Source organism: Callithrix jacchus, chromosome 18 (genome assembly GCF_049354715.1).
Source record: "Callithrix jacchus isolate 240 chromosome 18, calJac240_pri, whole genome shotgun sequence".
NCBI classification, from domain to species: domain Eukaryota; kingdom Metazoa; phylum Chordata; class Mammalia; order Primates; family Cebidae; genus Callithrix; species Callithrix jacchus.
This window is the reverse complement of record NC_133519.1, coordinates 29,126,792-29,142,483: the sequence shown is the minus strand read 5'-3', so window position 1 is coordinate 29,142,483 and position 15,692 is coordinate 29,126,792.

Below are 15,692 nucleotides of genomic sequence, written 5' to 3'. Positions count from 1 at the left end.
AAAGGGAGAGCGCGTTCGTACCCTCAGACTTGGTTAGGAAATACCTGACCGAGGAGAAATTGGTCTGCAGGATTTTTTCCTTCTGGTTAACCAGATCAGAAGAAATAGTTAATGTCCAAAAACTGCTAGCCCTCTACTTGTAATTTCCTCTCATAGTTCTCTTGATGGAAAGAGAGGAGAGAGAGAGAGAGAGAGAGATTGAGATCTAATTAGAGGAGGTGAAAGGGACAAGCTGGTACCTTCAGGCATCTGAGGAACACACAATGGTTACACCTGTGGTCCCCAGAGAGACCCATTCCCCAGCAGCCCTGAGGTGGTGGGACAGGAACAGCAGAGCAGCGCCCCCGGGGTGTATGCCAAGCGTGTTTCTAAGGGGTGTGAGCAGCTGGGAGATATTTAGCAAAACTCTATCAGCGGGTCAGGAGGGAGCGTGGGGCAGGTAAGAAACCCACAGGCAGCGGCTGAAATAAAAACAAACGAAATCATATTTGTGTGTATTGTTAGTTTTACTAGTTATTGGGGAGATGGGGTAAATTCAAACTAATGGAGATAACGGGCAAGTTTGTTTACATTTTCCTCTTCTGAAATAGCCAGAAGCACTATCACAAAGATTGTGGCCGCCCAGTTCACGGGTCGCCTGTACCTCCCGCTGTGGGATCAGGGACTCCTTGAAGTTGTTGCAGTCATAGGACTCTTAGAGAGCGCTTCAGTTATGAGAGAGGACGTCTCTGCTGGGCTCATTCCGACCTGGATCCTTTGAGGCCTTCCATCGGCAGTGTGAACAGTTACCAAGAACGGTCCCAAAGGGTCTCAGAATGCCCAGAGGCTTATCTGTTGCCCCGGATTAAAGATGACTGAAAAGGTTCCTGTTCTGTACAGTATTCAATAGTCTATAACCATTACTTCAGTGTTAGACATTAGCTTAGGTCAGACTCTTTAAATATTTGAATGATTTATGATCATATAGGTGCCTTTTTTTTGAGACAGACTCTCACTCTGTCTCCAGGCTGGAGTGCAGTGGCGCAATCTTGGCTCACTGCAACCTCCACCTCCTGGGTTCAAGCAATTCTCCGCCTCAACCTCCCGAGTAGCTGGGACTACAGGCGCATGTGACAGGGTTTCACTGTGTTAGCCAGAATAAGCTCGATCTCCTGACCTCGTGATCTACCTGCCTCAGCCTTCCAAAGTGCTAGGATTACAGGCATGAGCCAGAGGTGCCATCTTAATAGGAGCTATTTAAAAACACTATATACCAGGGTCTATACTAAATGCTTCACAGGCATTAGCTTATATAATTCTCTCATCAGCTCTACCAGAAAGATTCTAATTATGCCCAGTTTACAGATGAGAACACTGCTATTCACAAGGGTTAAGTATTTGCCCCAAATCGCAAACTAGCAGAGCTGAGATTCAAACCTCTCTCTGTCTCTCTCAAAGCTCTTGTGTCCCAACACGACAGAAATGAAAAAAATGTCCAGGACTTCCCATGTTACAACCCACAGTGTCCAACTGTTTTCCATCTGGCTCTCCTCGGGATAGTCTCTGTCAAACTTATTCATAATTCCCTCCAAATCCAGTGCCCAGAACCACCTTTTCCTTTGTATCTATCTATCTATCTATCTATCTATCTATCTATCTATCTATCTATCTGCATCAAATATGTATACAGCCTCCCCAGCTGGGACTACAACACGCTGCACCACACATAGCTAATTTGTTTTTTGTAGAATCGATATCACAACGTTGACCAGGCTGGTCTCAAACTCCTGGTTTCAAGTGTTCTTCCTGCCTGAGCCTCCTAAAGTACTGGGATTAAAGGCATCAGACACCACACCACACGCACCACACTCGACACGTCTATCCTGATTTTATTTGATGCACATTCCAAATAAGCATAGCCACAGCTCAACCTGGGCATTCAATGCACTAGCTCTTTCTTTTTCCATGGGTCAGTCCATAAGCCACATGATGAAGATGAGGCTGATCCTAAGCCCTGGAAGTTAGCAGCCCAGGTATTCCCTGCCGCTCACCTCTTGGACCCAGCACATTTGGAAAACTGAGATCCCATGCCCTGGAATGAAAGAAATGGACCTATCATCATGTTTCCCGACCAAGAAGCAATGTGCCTCACTCTGTCCTATCCCACATTGCCATCAGAGGTTTAAAGGAAACTGTCCCAGGAGAGTGGGTACAGCAATCATCTGCTGGACCCTGGGCTGCTCCGCCCCTCCACTACCCTGCTCCGGCAGCTCTCCCAAGAGTTCTCGTTGGTCTCTGGGACTCACTGCACACAGCTCCCCTTGGCTTTTAATTATACTATCAATATTTGAGTGATCCCAGATCCCTTTCCTCTTGGTTCATCTTAGACCGTTTCGACTGGGAAAGAAAAGAGCTGTGTGCTGGGCAAACTAATTTGTGAGCATGTATGTTTACACACACATAGGTATTCTGAAAAGTATTTTAGTACTGTGTACATTTATTTTTTTAATTTTTTTTTTTTTTTTTTGAGAGGGAGTTTTGCTCTTGTTACCCAGGCTGGAGTGCAATGGCGCAATCTCGGCTCACTGCAACCTCCGCCTCCTGGGTCCAGGCAATTCTCCTGCCTCAGTCTCCTGAGTAGCTGGGATTACAGGCACGCACCACAATGCCCAGCTAATTTTTTGTATTTTTAGTAGAGACGGGGTTTCACCATGTTGACCAGGATGATCTCGATCTGTTGACCTCGTGATCCACCCGCCTCGGCCTCCCAAAGTGCTGGGATTACAGGCTTGAGCCACCGTGCCCGGCCCAGTACTGTGTATATTTAAATATAATAAAGATATTTTAGGTTGGGCGCGGTGGCTCATGCTGGTAGTGATTTGGGGGGGCTGAGGCTTGAGGCCAAGAATTCAAGACTAGCCTGAGCAGCACAGTGACATCCTATCTTTACAAACAATTAAAAAATTAGCTGGGTGTGGTGGTGTGCACCTGTAGCCATAGTTACTCCTTAAGTCCAGGATTTTGAGGCTGCAGTGAGCTACAATCACACTAGTGCACTCCAGCCTGGGCAACAGAGCAATGCCCTGTCTCTAAAGAAGAGAGAAAAATAATTTATATATTTTTAAAATTATTGTTTTCATGGAAATTTCTAATATTTCTAGAACTGGAAATATTAGAAAGAGATAGACATCTTAAGAATGTTTATCACAGCTCACGCCTATAATCCCAGCACTTTGGGAGGCCGAGGCGAGTGGATCACGAGATCAAGAGATTGAGACCATCCTGGTCAACAAGGTGAAACCCCGTCTCTACTAAAAATACAAAAATTATCTGAGCATGATGGTGCATGCCTGTAATCTCAGCTACTCAGGAGCCTGAGACAGGAGAATTGCCTGAACCCAGGAGGCAGAGGTTGTGGTGAGCTGAGATCGTGCCATTGCACTCCAGTCTGGGTAACAACAGTGAAACTCAGTCTCAAAAAAAAAAAAAGAATGTTTATCACATAAAAATTAGCTTTTGCAAAGGACTCCCTGCTTCTGTGTGACACTGTTTTTCTCAATTCTGAGAAAAAACTAGATTGGAAGGCTTGTGCTTTGCTGTGTTAGTAGGTTCAAGGAACTGTGAAGAGGAGAGAAAGTAGCATTTGATTCCTCTCTCTTTTTTCAGTCCTTCCTTCAAGATCAGTGATAAAATTCCTCTTTCCCTAACCCTGCTTACAGTCTCGGTAGTAACTCTATGAGCAGGTAATTCAGCAGGTCCATGTCCATTGCTTCATAACCTGGGCTGTTCTGTTCTTTTCTTTGGACTCAAGAGTAAGACCTTGGCAGGGAACAGATAGGAACCAGCTCCTGCTGTGGTTACTGAATAACTCCAAGCTTAATGCTTCCGTGGAAATTTGACAAAACATCTAGCACAAAAAGCAGTCTCCAACTCCCTTGGGTTCCTAGTTTACTAGGTGAACGTGACATTTTAATTAAGGTGAAATTCAACTTACCAAAATAAATCCTACATTATCACTTGGCAGCATTTAGCTGAGGCTCTCAAGGCATCTCACTGGAATTTGCCCAGATCCTCCTGTTAGAAAGTTCAGTTTTGGCTTCAGGGAAACCAAATCAAAACAGCAAATATTTATTGAACATGTCCTGTGCACACGGCATGGAGCCCTGGATGTACCAGGCACTCGATAAACATTCGTGTTTGAAAAAATCCAGGTCCAGAGTAGTTCTGCTAAGTTAATAACAGGAAATACAGCACTTTAAATTCCTCCCAAATAGAAAGTTTAGATTATCAAGTAAGGTAAAAAATGCTTACTTATCCAGAGGAATTGACACCTCATATTAACAGAAACACTGGGCAAAGGTATTCTTCTGAGGCTGAGCAAGGGGGTTGGGTGGGGTCAAAGCTTGTTGCTTTTACATTAGTTTGGGACGTTGTAGGTGGTGAAAGAGAAACAGCAAAGGGAGGCTGGGGGTGGTGGCTCATGCTTGTAATTCCAGCGCTTTGGGAGGCTGCTGGATTGCTTGAACTCAGGAGTTCAAGACCAGCCTGGCCAACATGGCCAAAACCCATCTCAAATACAAAAAATTAGCCAGGCATGGTGATGTGTGTCTGTAGTCCCAGCTACTTCAGGAGGCTGAGTTGGGAGGATTACTTGAGCCTGGGAGGTCAAGGCTGCAGTGAACTGTGATTCCACCACTGTACCCCAGTCTAGGCAACAAAGTGAGACCCTATCTCAGATTTAAAAAATAATATAATAAAAAGAAATAGCAGGGAGGCCAAGGCAGGTGGATCACAAGGTCAAGAGATCGAGACCATCCTGGTCGACATGATGAAACCCCGTCTCTACTAAAAATACAAAAATTAGCTGGGCATGGTGGCGCGCACCGGTAGTCCCAGCTACTCGGGAGGCTGAGGCAGGAGAATTGCTTGAACCCAGGAGGCAGAGGTTGCGGTGAGCCAAGATGGCGCCATTGCACTCCAGCCCAGGTAACAAGAGTGAAACTCCGTCTCAAAAAAAAAAAAAAAAAAAAAAAAAAGGGCCAGGTGCGGTGGCTCACACCTGTAATCCCAGCACTTTGGGAGGCCGAGGTGGGGGGATCACGAGGTCAAGAGATCGAGACTATCCTGGTCAACATGGTGAAACCCTGTCTCTACTAAAAATACAAAAAAAATTAGCTGGGCATGGTGGCACGTGCCTGTAATCCCAGCTACTTGGGAGGCTGAGGCAGGAGAATTGCCCGAACCCAGGAGGCGGAGGTTGCCGTGAGCCGAGATTGCGCCATTGCACTGCAGCCTGGGTAACAAGAGCGAAACTCCGTCTCAAAAAAAAAAAGTCCAGATGAATTATGTAACTGGTAACTCTTACCCATGTCTTCGAAAGGCTGCTCTAGCAAAATAGGACCAAGTTCATTGAGGGGTGAGGTGGAAATGGGTTTGGACTATAATCCTGAGAGACACAATGCAAAATGCCATAATCCCAAATGTTGTAAACCCTAAAGATCAAAATGCCTGAAGTCTAAAATCTCTAACATCTAAAATCCTGAAAATCACGATCACAGGATAGTTATATTATGTTAGGTGGAACTATTACTGCGTTACTGTCTATTTGGAAATTAAGTATGGTTTAAGGAGATGCGCCATGGGTTTGAGGCTGACAATAGGCTGACTTGTGGACTTAATTTAGGTATCACCTTGACTGGATTAAGGAATACCTAGAAACCTGATAAAGCATTATTTTGGGTGTGTCTGGAAGGGGGTTTCCCAAGGACATTTGTGTGTGAGTGTGAGTGGACTAGGTGGGGAAGTCTCTGAAAGCTGTGACAGACTTTTCTTCTGCTGCCTTAGACATTAGAACTTCAAGCTCACAGGCCTTTGGACTCCAGGATTTAAGCCAGAGACTCGCCGGGTCTTGAGGATGTCACTTCCCTGGTTGGCAACGTAAAAATGTTGAAACTTCTTCGATAAAGAGGTTATTTTGTACATCTATATTTATGAAAGGTAAGATCTCTCAAGGTCTCAGCTTTTGGGGTGACTTCAGATGCAGTGGTGACCCACTGTGTGTGTATGTTTGAAATAGGGTCTTACTTTTTCGGCCAGGCTGGAGCGCAGTGGCACAATCATGGCTCACTGTAGCCTCGACCTCCTGGACTCAAGCTATCCTCCTGTGTCAGCCTCCCCCGTAGCTGGGACTACAGGCAGGCATCAACAAGACCAGCTAATTTTTCCATCTTTTGTAAAGACAAGGTCTCCCTATGTTGCTCACAATGGTGTCTAACTCCTGGGCTCAAGTGATTTAGCTGCCTCAGCCTCCCAAAGTGCTGGGATTACAGATGCGAGCTACTGCACCCAGTTCATTGTAGTTTTTGATTGATTTCATCAACTTAGAGTTGTCTGCCACAATTTCATATGACTGCCATTAAAATGCTGGGTACACTGGCCGGTCGCTGTGGCTCACACCTGTAATCCTAGCACTTTGGGAGGCCAAGGTGGGTGGATCACCTGAGGTCAGGAGTTCAAGACCGGCCTGGCCATCATGGTGAAACCCCATTTAAAAAAAAAAAAAATGTTGGGTACAATAACCAACCATAGTGAAATGCATTTATACATTTTGCCTTTTTTTTTTTTTTTTTTGAGATGAAGTCTTGCACTGTCACCTGGGCTGGAATGCAATGGGATGATCTCAGCTCACTGCAACCTCCGGCTCCTGGGTTCACATGATTCTTCTGCCTCAGCCTCCCAAGTAGCTGGGATTACAGGCACACACCACCACACTCGGCTAGTGTTTTGTATTTTTAGTAGAGACAGGGTCTCACTATATTGGTGCCCACCTCTGCCCCACAAAGTTCTGGGATTACAGGCATGGGCCACCGCGCCTGGCCGCATTTTGTTTTTTGACCTACTTATGAATATGGTTCATCTGCTCTTAACTGTTACACCTATGTGACTGCTGTTAGTATACCCGTGTTTGTTAAATAAAAATATATCATTGTCGGCCGGGTGAGGTGGCTCACGCCTATAATCCCAGCACTTTGGGAGGCCAAGGCGGGTGGATCACGAGGTCAAGGGATCAAGACCGTCCTGGTCAACAAGGTGAAACCCCGTCTCTACTAAAAATACAAAAATTAGCTGGGCATGGTGGTGCGCGCCTGTAGTCCCAGCTACTCGGGAGGCTGAGGCAGGAGAATTGCTTGAACCCAGAAGGCGGAGGTTGCAGTGAGCCGAGATCGTGCCATTGCACTCCAGTCTGGGTAACAACAGTGAAACTCCATCTCATATATATATATCATTGTCTATTTTATTATGCAAATTTGCCTATGAAGTATTCTCTTTTTTTTTTTTTCTTTTTGAGACAGGGTCTCAGTCTATTACCCAGGCTGGTATGCAGTGGTGTGATGGTGTGATCAGAGCTCACTGCAGCTTCCATCTCCTGGGCTCAAGTGGTCCTCTCATCTCTGCCATCTGAGTAGCTGGGCTACAGGCATGCACCACACTGTTTGAGTAGAGACAGGTGGTGCTGCTGCCCAGGCTGTCGTGTTTTCCTGTTTCTTAAATAAATCTCTGAAAAATGTAAATAAATGTCTTTTAAATAATTTAATTTTTTCACCAAAATATCTTTGGAATTTTATTTTTCAGAATTTTAATATTTGGGGTTGTCTTTTGGGACTATGATCAGCTCCAAAGAGACACAAATCTGGTCCCTTCATCCCGCTGCTTACTATTCTTCTTCGCATTGCCTTTACTTTCAGAATAAAATCCAAACACTTAAGCTTGGTCCACAGGCCTCCATGATCTATCTGGCTGTGCATCTCAAGCCACTGTCCCACTCCTTTTCCTCTAGCCATTTTTTTTTTTTAAAGATGGAGTTTTGCTCTTGTTGTCCGGGCTGGAGTGTAATGGTGCGATCTCGGCTCACCGCAACCTCCACCTCCTGGGTTCAAGCGATTCTCCTACTTCAGCCTCCCGAGTAGCTGAGATTAGAGGCATGCCCCACAACCCCGGGCTAATTTTGTATTTTTAGTAGAGATGGGGTTTCTCCATGTGATCAGGCTGGTCTTGAACTCGCGACCTCAACTAATCCAACCGCCTTGCCTCGGCCTCCCAAAGTGCTGGGATTACAGGCATGAGGTTCCCAACCGACTTCCTCTATTTTTAATGAATTCCTTCCAGTTGCCACACCAAAGGCTCTTTCTTTCCTTGGAGAGTTCTATTCTCTCTGACCAGGAGTCTCATCTCCCACACACCTTTAACCCCTTCCCCCATGATTTTTCAAGTTTTATCCTCAATACAACTTCCTCCGGAAAGCCTGACCAGCCAGCCAAAGTTGTCTTTCTTGGATACCATCTCACTGCTCCTTGCTCTTCTGAGGACAACTGTGGTTGAAAAATTCTTTGGTAATTCTGTTTATTGCAAGTTCCAGAATTAATGTTCCTTGAGGGTAGAGGCAGTATTTTCTAACTCTCGTGTCCTCTACAGGGCTGTGCATATGGGAAGTACTCAATACATTTCTTTAGTAAATACTGAATGGGTATTCAGGGGGTAGTTGACAAGTCTACTTTTCATATGGTGGGTGTGCCAAATAAGGGTGGCAGCCATTTACTAAATGAGTCATCTTGCTGGAAGGCAAAGAGATTTACTAATTGATCACTGAAGATGGGCTGGTTATTGGGATTGAAGCCCTAATGGGCATAAAAATCAAATTTTTATTGGTCTTTTTGAGTTTCAGCCCCTGAGGTCACAATGTACCCTACTGCTTCTGAGCAGGGTAGGCCTAGGTAGGAGGTAAAGATGGCAGGTCTAGTTTTATAATTCCAGTCCAGAATTTATAATCATTCAGGGAAGGCTGCAGGAGTTACCACTGCTCATACCCTCTAGCTCTACTATGGTCCCTCCCTTGAGGTCCGATATACCAGTGGACACCTAATTGCTAACTGTTGGTAGAAGGAAAAAATAACCTTTATTGGCAAAGTGTATTATTAAAAAATATATATTTAGTTCTTACTTTAAAGGAAATTGCAGCTGTTGTCAGTTATGCATCTTTATAAAAAATATGGATGCTTTTTTTTTTTCTGAGATGGAGTCTCACACTGTCACCTGGGCTGGAGTGCAATGGCGTGATCTTGGCTCACTGCAACCTCCACCTTCCAGGTTTATGCAATTCTTCTGCCTCAGCCTTCCAAGCAGTTGGGATTACAGGTGCACACCACCAGCCCTGGCTAATTTTTTGTATTTTTAGTAGAGAAAGGGTTTCACTATGTTGGTCAGACTGGTATCGAACTTCTGACCTCGTGATCCACCTGCCCTGGCTTCCCAAAGTGCTGGGATTACAGGTGTGAGCCACTGCACCCAGCCTGGATGTTTTCTTATGTAACCCTATTTCACAGTGAACAAAAATGCCATTCCTAGGTATCATCTAATACCCAATACTTAATCAAATTTTCCTAACTGTATACTAAAGTCTTTGTATCTTTGCTTTGCTAAAATCACTCATGCTGCATTTGATTTTTGTATTTCTTACATTTCTTTTAATCTAGAATAATACCCTCCCCTCTCCTCTTTTTTTTTTTTTTTTGACAGAGTCTCATTCTGTCACCCAGGCTGGTGTAGTGGTACAATCATAGCGTTCACAGCTCATTGTAGCTTTGATCTCCTGGGCTCAAGCAATCCTCCCACCTCAGCCTCCTGAGCAGGTGGGACTACAGGCATGAGCCACCATACCCAACCTCCTCCCTTTTCTTTTTCATGCCATTGAGGTGTTGACTAACATATGGTCCCTGTTAGGCAAACTTACATTTATCCACTAACTGCGAGGAATGACTAACAGGTAGGGATTTCAGGACAATCAGGAGAAGAATGCAAAGACAAGGCTGGAAGTGGTGGCTCATGCCTATAATCCCAACACTTTGAGAGGCCGAGAAAGGCAGATTGCTTGGCGTCAAGAGTTCGAGACCAGCCTGACCAACATGGTGAAACACCATCTCTACTAAAAATACAAAAAATGAGCTGGGCGTGGTGGCCTAGGCCAATAGTCCCAGCTACTCGGGAGGCTAAGGCAAGGAGAATCGCTTGAATCTGGAAAGTGGAGGTTGCAGTGAGCCAAGATTGCACCACTCTACTCCAGCCTGGACGATAGAGCAAGACTCCATCTCAAAAACAAACAAAAAGAGAATGGAAGGACAAAAAACCATTTTGCATCAGGCAGTTACCATGACAAGTCAATTTTTGCTAAACCATAAAGATAGTCCTAATTTTCAGAGAAGCCATAAAAACCAAGACATTGGGTGTTAGCCATGGAGTCTCACTGACTTGATGCTAGTATCTTAGAACCACTACCCTCACTAATGTGTCATCACTGTGTGACAAATGAAGGAATCTGCAGCTTATTTAAGACTGGACTAATTTCTGTGATGTCCACACAAAACTGGCTACTCCAAGTATGTGTTTGCTTGTGCACATTAGCTATTTCTTTATTTTTCACTTGAAAAAATCCCCTCCATTAAAAAGGTGTAAGAAAGTGATCTCCAGGTTAGAATAAGATGATGGCACAGACTCATTTACAAAAAAGACGACATACGTTCCTCATTAATTTATCATTTAATATAAATGCTGACAGAAAGCAGATAAAGACCTTGTAGACACTTCCATATATTTACAATCCAAAAGGTGAATCACCTCCTTCTACTTGTTAAAATAAATCCTTTTATCTGCAACTCATGGGAGCCTTAAACACTAATTAGGAGCAACATGAGGCTGAGTCAGTTTCCAAGGTAATAAAGAAATAGCATTTTAACAAAATGGGCATCTTTGATATAAACATGCACACAAATAATACAAACTTGAAAAAGATGGCCCTAGTACTCTAAAAAATCAGCAACAAGGGGGAACATGTACTTATTTAGACCAAAATTCTGCTGCCCTAAACATCTTCCTACTATTCCTTTTTTCCACCACCCTTGTTTTGAAAGCTGCTTAAAAATCAGAAATATTAAACAGATTAAAAACAAGAGAAAAACAGTCCATTTCAAATAGGGTTATTTTTCCTACTCCAAAAGAACTCTCAGGAGATAATGTCTTCAGTAAGACTTCACAGTTTGCCAGATCCTCAGGAATTATTCACAGCTTGTGAAATTCCAACCCATTTGCCTTCACTTCCCTCTTTAAAGTTGGAAACACTGGGAAAAAGTAAAATTTCACAAAATTCAGCAATTAAAAAATCAGCTGTCATGTTAAGGCTCAATTTTTTTATTTTTTCCCTGAACAGGTGGGTGGAGGCAGGCAAGAAAGAATAGGGAGCTGAGGCAATAAAAAAAAAAACAAACAAAAATGCAAGAAAACTTGAGGAGATATAAATCCTAGCCAAAACTGTAAGTGATAAGTGATTTCATAAAGTCACTTATAACCTGACTCAAATCTCATGGGCTCCTTTATTAACCTAGATTATTTTTGACTTGTTAAATATACCTCTGCAGGGCACAATCACTTACAATCAATACGATTGGTAAATTACACAAGCTCTATCCCAAGCAAATATGCACCAATGTTAAGAAGTTATTAAAAAAAAAAAAACAAAACAAAATAAAATCCACCCAAAAAGGTGATAATGACTGCAGAATGTCTCGGGGAGACTGGTATGAGCCCAAAGACCAAATTACCAAAGTCAGAGCAAAAGGGCAGCAGGGGTAACAAGAGGAAGAGACCACACACACGAAGAGGAATCTCAAAACTGGAAAATGTTTAAGTGGGTAAAAGGTTTTTTCATTACCTTAATTCACTTTTTCCATTGTTCTTGTACCAAAAAGTCATACAGTAATGATAAAGAAAGATAATGAGGCCTATGGACCAATTAATTTTTTAAAAAGTTCCTTTTATTCCTAGGAAGTGGAAAGAGAAAAAAAGATGGGGGAGAAGCATGAAAATTTAGGCAACGATCCATCTGGAAAAAGTATCTCTCAGGATAGTGTCTTAGATGAATAGAGGATGTAAAAACCATAAGCAAAAGCTAAATGCCTTTAAATCAGAGAACTATTTTATAGGGTAGTTCACCTATTAGGAGAATGACAGCCTATCAATGGAGAGAGATCACACTAATAAATGGTGATTTTTAAAAAAGAGGCAAAAAAAAAAAAAAAAAATCAGCAACCAATTATCCATCCAATAGTTTGTTTCCATCCTTTTCTTGACCCTTTCATACACTCACTGGGGTGGGGGACCACCTGACAGTTTCCAGTTATAAGATGACTCTGAGTGTACAACCTAAAATGGATGCCAAAGACTTGTGAGCTCTGTCTGCTTAGATTAGAACAGAAACAAAAACCAAAACCAATCTGAAACAGTAAGACCTTACTTAATACAAGAAAACAAATCACCTTATCTAGTATAAAATAAACATTAGGATAACAAACTCCACAGGATTTTATTTTTCTAACTATACATTTTTGGACACAATATTATCTTGAGGTTTAAGCTCTTCCCCCTTATTGTGTCTTATTTTCTTGTGAAAATAAAGTTTTTTCTCTAGTGATGTTTTGTTCAGGGATAAAGTTTTGGAGGAATTCAGTGTTTGGCTGAAAATCCAGAGGCTCTGAAAACAAGGATTCCAGTGGTGAGGTAAGCTCCTTTATTATAACAGGATTTCAAAGGGCACTTTACCCACTTTGTTCAGTGCAGTATTGAAAACATACCTATTAGGAACACATTTATTATTAAAAGGTGTTATTTATTCCTGGTGGTGACAGTTTCTTATTCCTTCTTTTTTTTTCTTTCTTTTTGAGACGGAGTTTCACTCTTGTTACCCAGGCTGGAGTGCAATGGCACGATCTCGGCTCACCGCAACCTCCGCCTTCTGGGTTCAAGCAATTCTCCTGCCTCACCCTCCCGAGTAGCTGGGATTACAGGCATGCGCCACCATGCCCAGCTAATTTTTGTATTTTTAGTAGAGACGGGGTTTCACCTTGTTGACCAGGATGGTCTCGATCTCTTGACCTTGTGATTCACCCACCTCGGCCTCCCAATCTTATTCTTTATTAATACTACAGCTAGTATTACTTATCAATTATAATCTATTACTTGTGAAAAGATCTTCAGTGAACACAGAACTGAATCTTAAAAATTGAAATCTTAAGATGTACTTACTACAATTAATAGTATCTTTTGACAAAACAGCTTTCTTTTTGAAGTGGCTCAGAAAAGCTAAATTGAGAAATTTTTTAATAGTAACTATCATCAATCTACAACTCACAGTAAGTCATTTCAGCAGGAAAATTTTATAAACCTGAGCTGAAGCTACAAATAAATATAAAAATCATAGCTGTCCAAAAGAGATCGGTGGGCACTCAGGTAAAATAATGACAGCAGTAGACTTCGTGCTCGTTCAGGAGCTAATGAGGAAGGTAAAATCTGCTTTAGTTTAGTAGCTCTAATTTTTCTTAAAAGGCAGATTTTCCAGGGGAAGAAATCACCTTATCACCAATTAAAAATTTAACACACTTAGAGTCTTTTTAGGGGGAAAAAATCTAAGTAAACACTGTAGTTCCTAAATTTCCAGGAAGGTTATTAATCTCTCCTAAAAAGTAACTGCCCCATTCCTTTCAATGACATATAATCATTACAGGTGCTTTTTATAGATAGATTTTACATATAAAACCTTTACTCAATTCTTTAAAATGAGCAAAATGAGTAGAAAAATGGTGAGACTGCTACCCACCACCATTTGTATGTAAGTGACAGCAACTGAATACTTCTTTTTCTTTTTTTCTCGGTGAGTTTCCAAGGAGCTGTGTAAACTGAGTACTTCTTTACTGAGACGAATGCTTTTTCTTTTTAGTGAAAATAATTTTTCTTTAATTTTAACAATTTGTACATGTTCTGACTATAGTTAGTTATTTCTCACCAGTCACATACTCAGGAATTATTTTACTCAGACCCATGACTTGACCACGGTGATAACAGAAGCTGGGATGGGCACAAATGCTTACACACAATATTATAAAAGATGACATTTACTGGTTTAGAGAAACTGATGAATTTTCATTACTTTTACATTTTATAAGGCTAGCTAACTTTAACAGTTAACTTTAGACAAATCTACTTACACAGTACAATCAACTCACAAATACTAAAAGATTTCATGATCAAAATGGCTACTACTTCCCCCAAAACCAAAACAGACTAAAGCACAAGTCTTTGGCTCTCCTTTAAAGAAAACAGCAGGTTACCATTCTTAACCAGACCTTTGTTTGCCTACCAGTAGGGCAAATACCACATTTGTGCATCACTGAGTAATAACACCATTAGAAAAGGCAACTTCACAGAAGTTATTGGCTAAGCGAATTCATTTGAATGCTCTGTTTTGAGGCAGCAAACTGTCACTGTTGCAGATTGGGGAGGGCATGGGGTAAGTCAAGGGGAAATTACAGGGTGGAAAAAGGTCAAGGAAAAAAAGACATTTACGGAAAAATGTAAACTTTGAGCTCCACCCCTGAAGAACTCTGGAAAGTCTGATGGAGTTTTATACTCAAAGTAGCAAATGAGAATCATACCAATATTCTGTCTTTCAGGCAAATAAGATGGGAGAAAGGAGTCACCAACATTAATGCTGTACCAAACCATTTTTAAAATACATTATGAGTAGTTGAATATTTGTAGTTGGCATTAGGAATAGTGTCTTATCAATATCTAGAATAATATTACTAGAAATTTATGCTAACTTTTAATTAGAAAAGTAATAAGGAATGGATCTTTGGTCACATCAGCCTCTGAATTATCCAAGACAGGACAGCTATTAGACTTATCTTGTGACAAAATTATATATAAATTAGGCAAGAGAGCTAAATATAAAACATAAATTGAATCTAGATGTCTTATTCTCACCCTTTTCTAGAGACCCCTTGAAAAAAAGAGTAAGTCAAAGTACTTTTATAATTCTCACTATAAATAAAATTCCCTTACCTATAAATGAGTGAACACAATGCTTATTACTCCTACCTTAACCTATTCAGAATTGTTCATTTCAGATGGCCAATTTTTGCTTTTGAATTTAGTGAAATACAAATAAAGTAATATTTAGAAGAAACTAATTTTTAATAAGCAGAAAGCATAGAAACTGTATTTCATATCTGGTTTAATCTTTGTCTCTAAAAAAAAAATTAAAAAGCCAGAAGGAATTAATACCTTACAGATTTTGATTTTAAAAAAGTAGTTACAGAGTCAAGCAGTTATGCTCAAATATGCCACTTGTCCTTACAGGCTCATGATACCACAGAAAAAAGGAAAAGGAAAAACCCCAAAATTTTGGGGCTGTTTGTGACTTCCTAAAACCACTGATGAGCACTAGGAAAGCTGCAAGAATTTCCATTAGGTAAGGCAGAATGACTAATTTAAAATACATTGTAGGCACAATGGGACAATATACCATTCTTATGATTTGCTACCCAACCAGATTAGCTCTAGAGTGTAGGGCCAAGGAGGGGTACCTTTTGAATTCGGGTTGCAATTGAAGAGATTTTTTTCCCCTAAATGAAAAAACATGAAAAGAGAAGATACTATTTTAAGTCAAGTGTATCCAGTGACTTTTCTGGTTTTGTTCAGAACAGGAATACTGTATAGATTAATCCCTGTTCCTGCCTACTTCACAGAATCAAAATGGCAAAAGACAAGAACAAGTATATTTAAAGGAAATAAGAACAAGAATAACAGAAATTGAGCTATCAGGAGTTTCA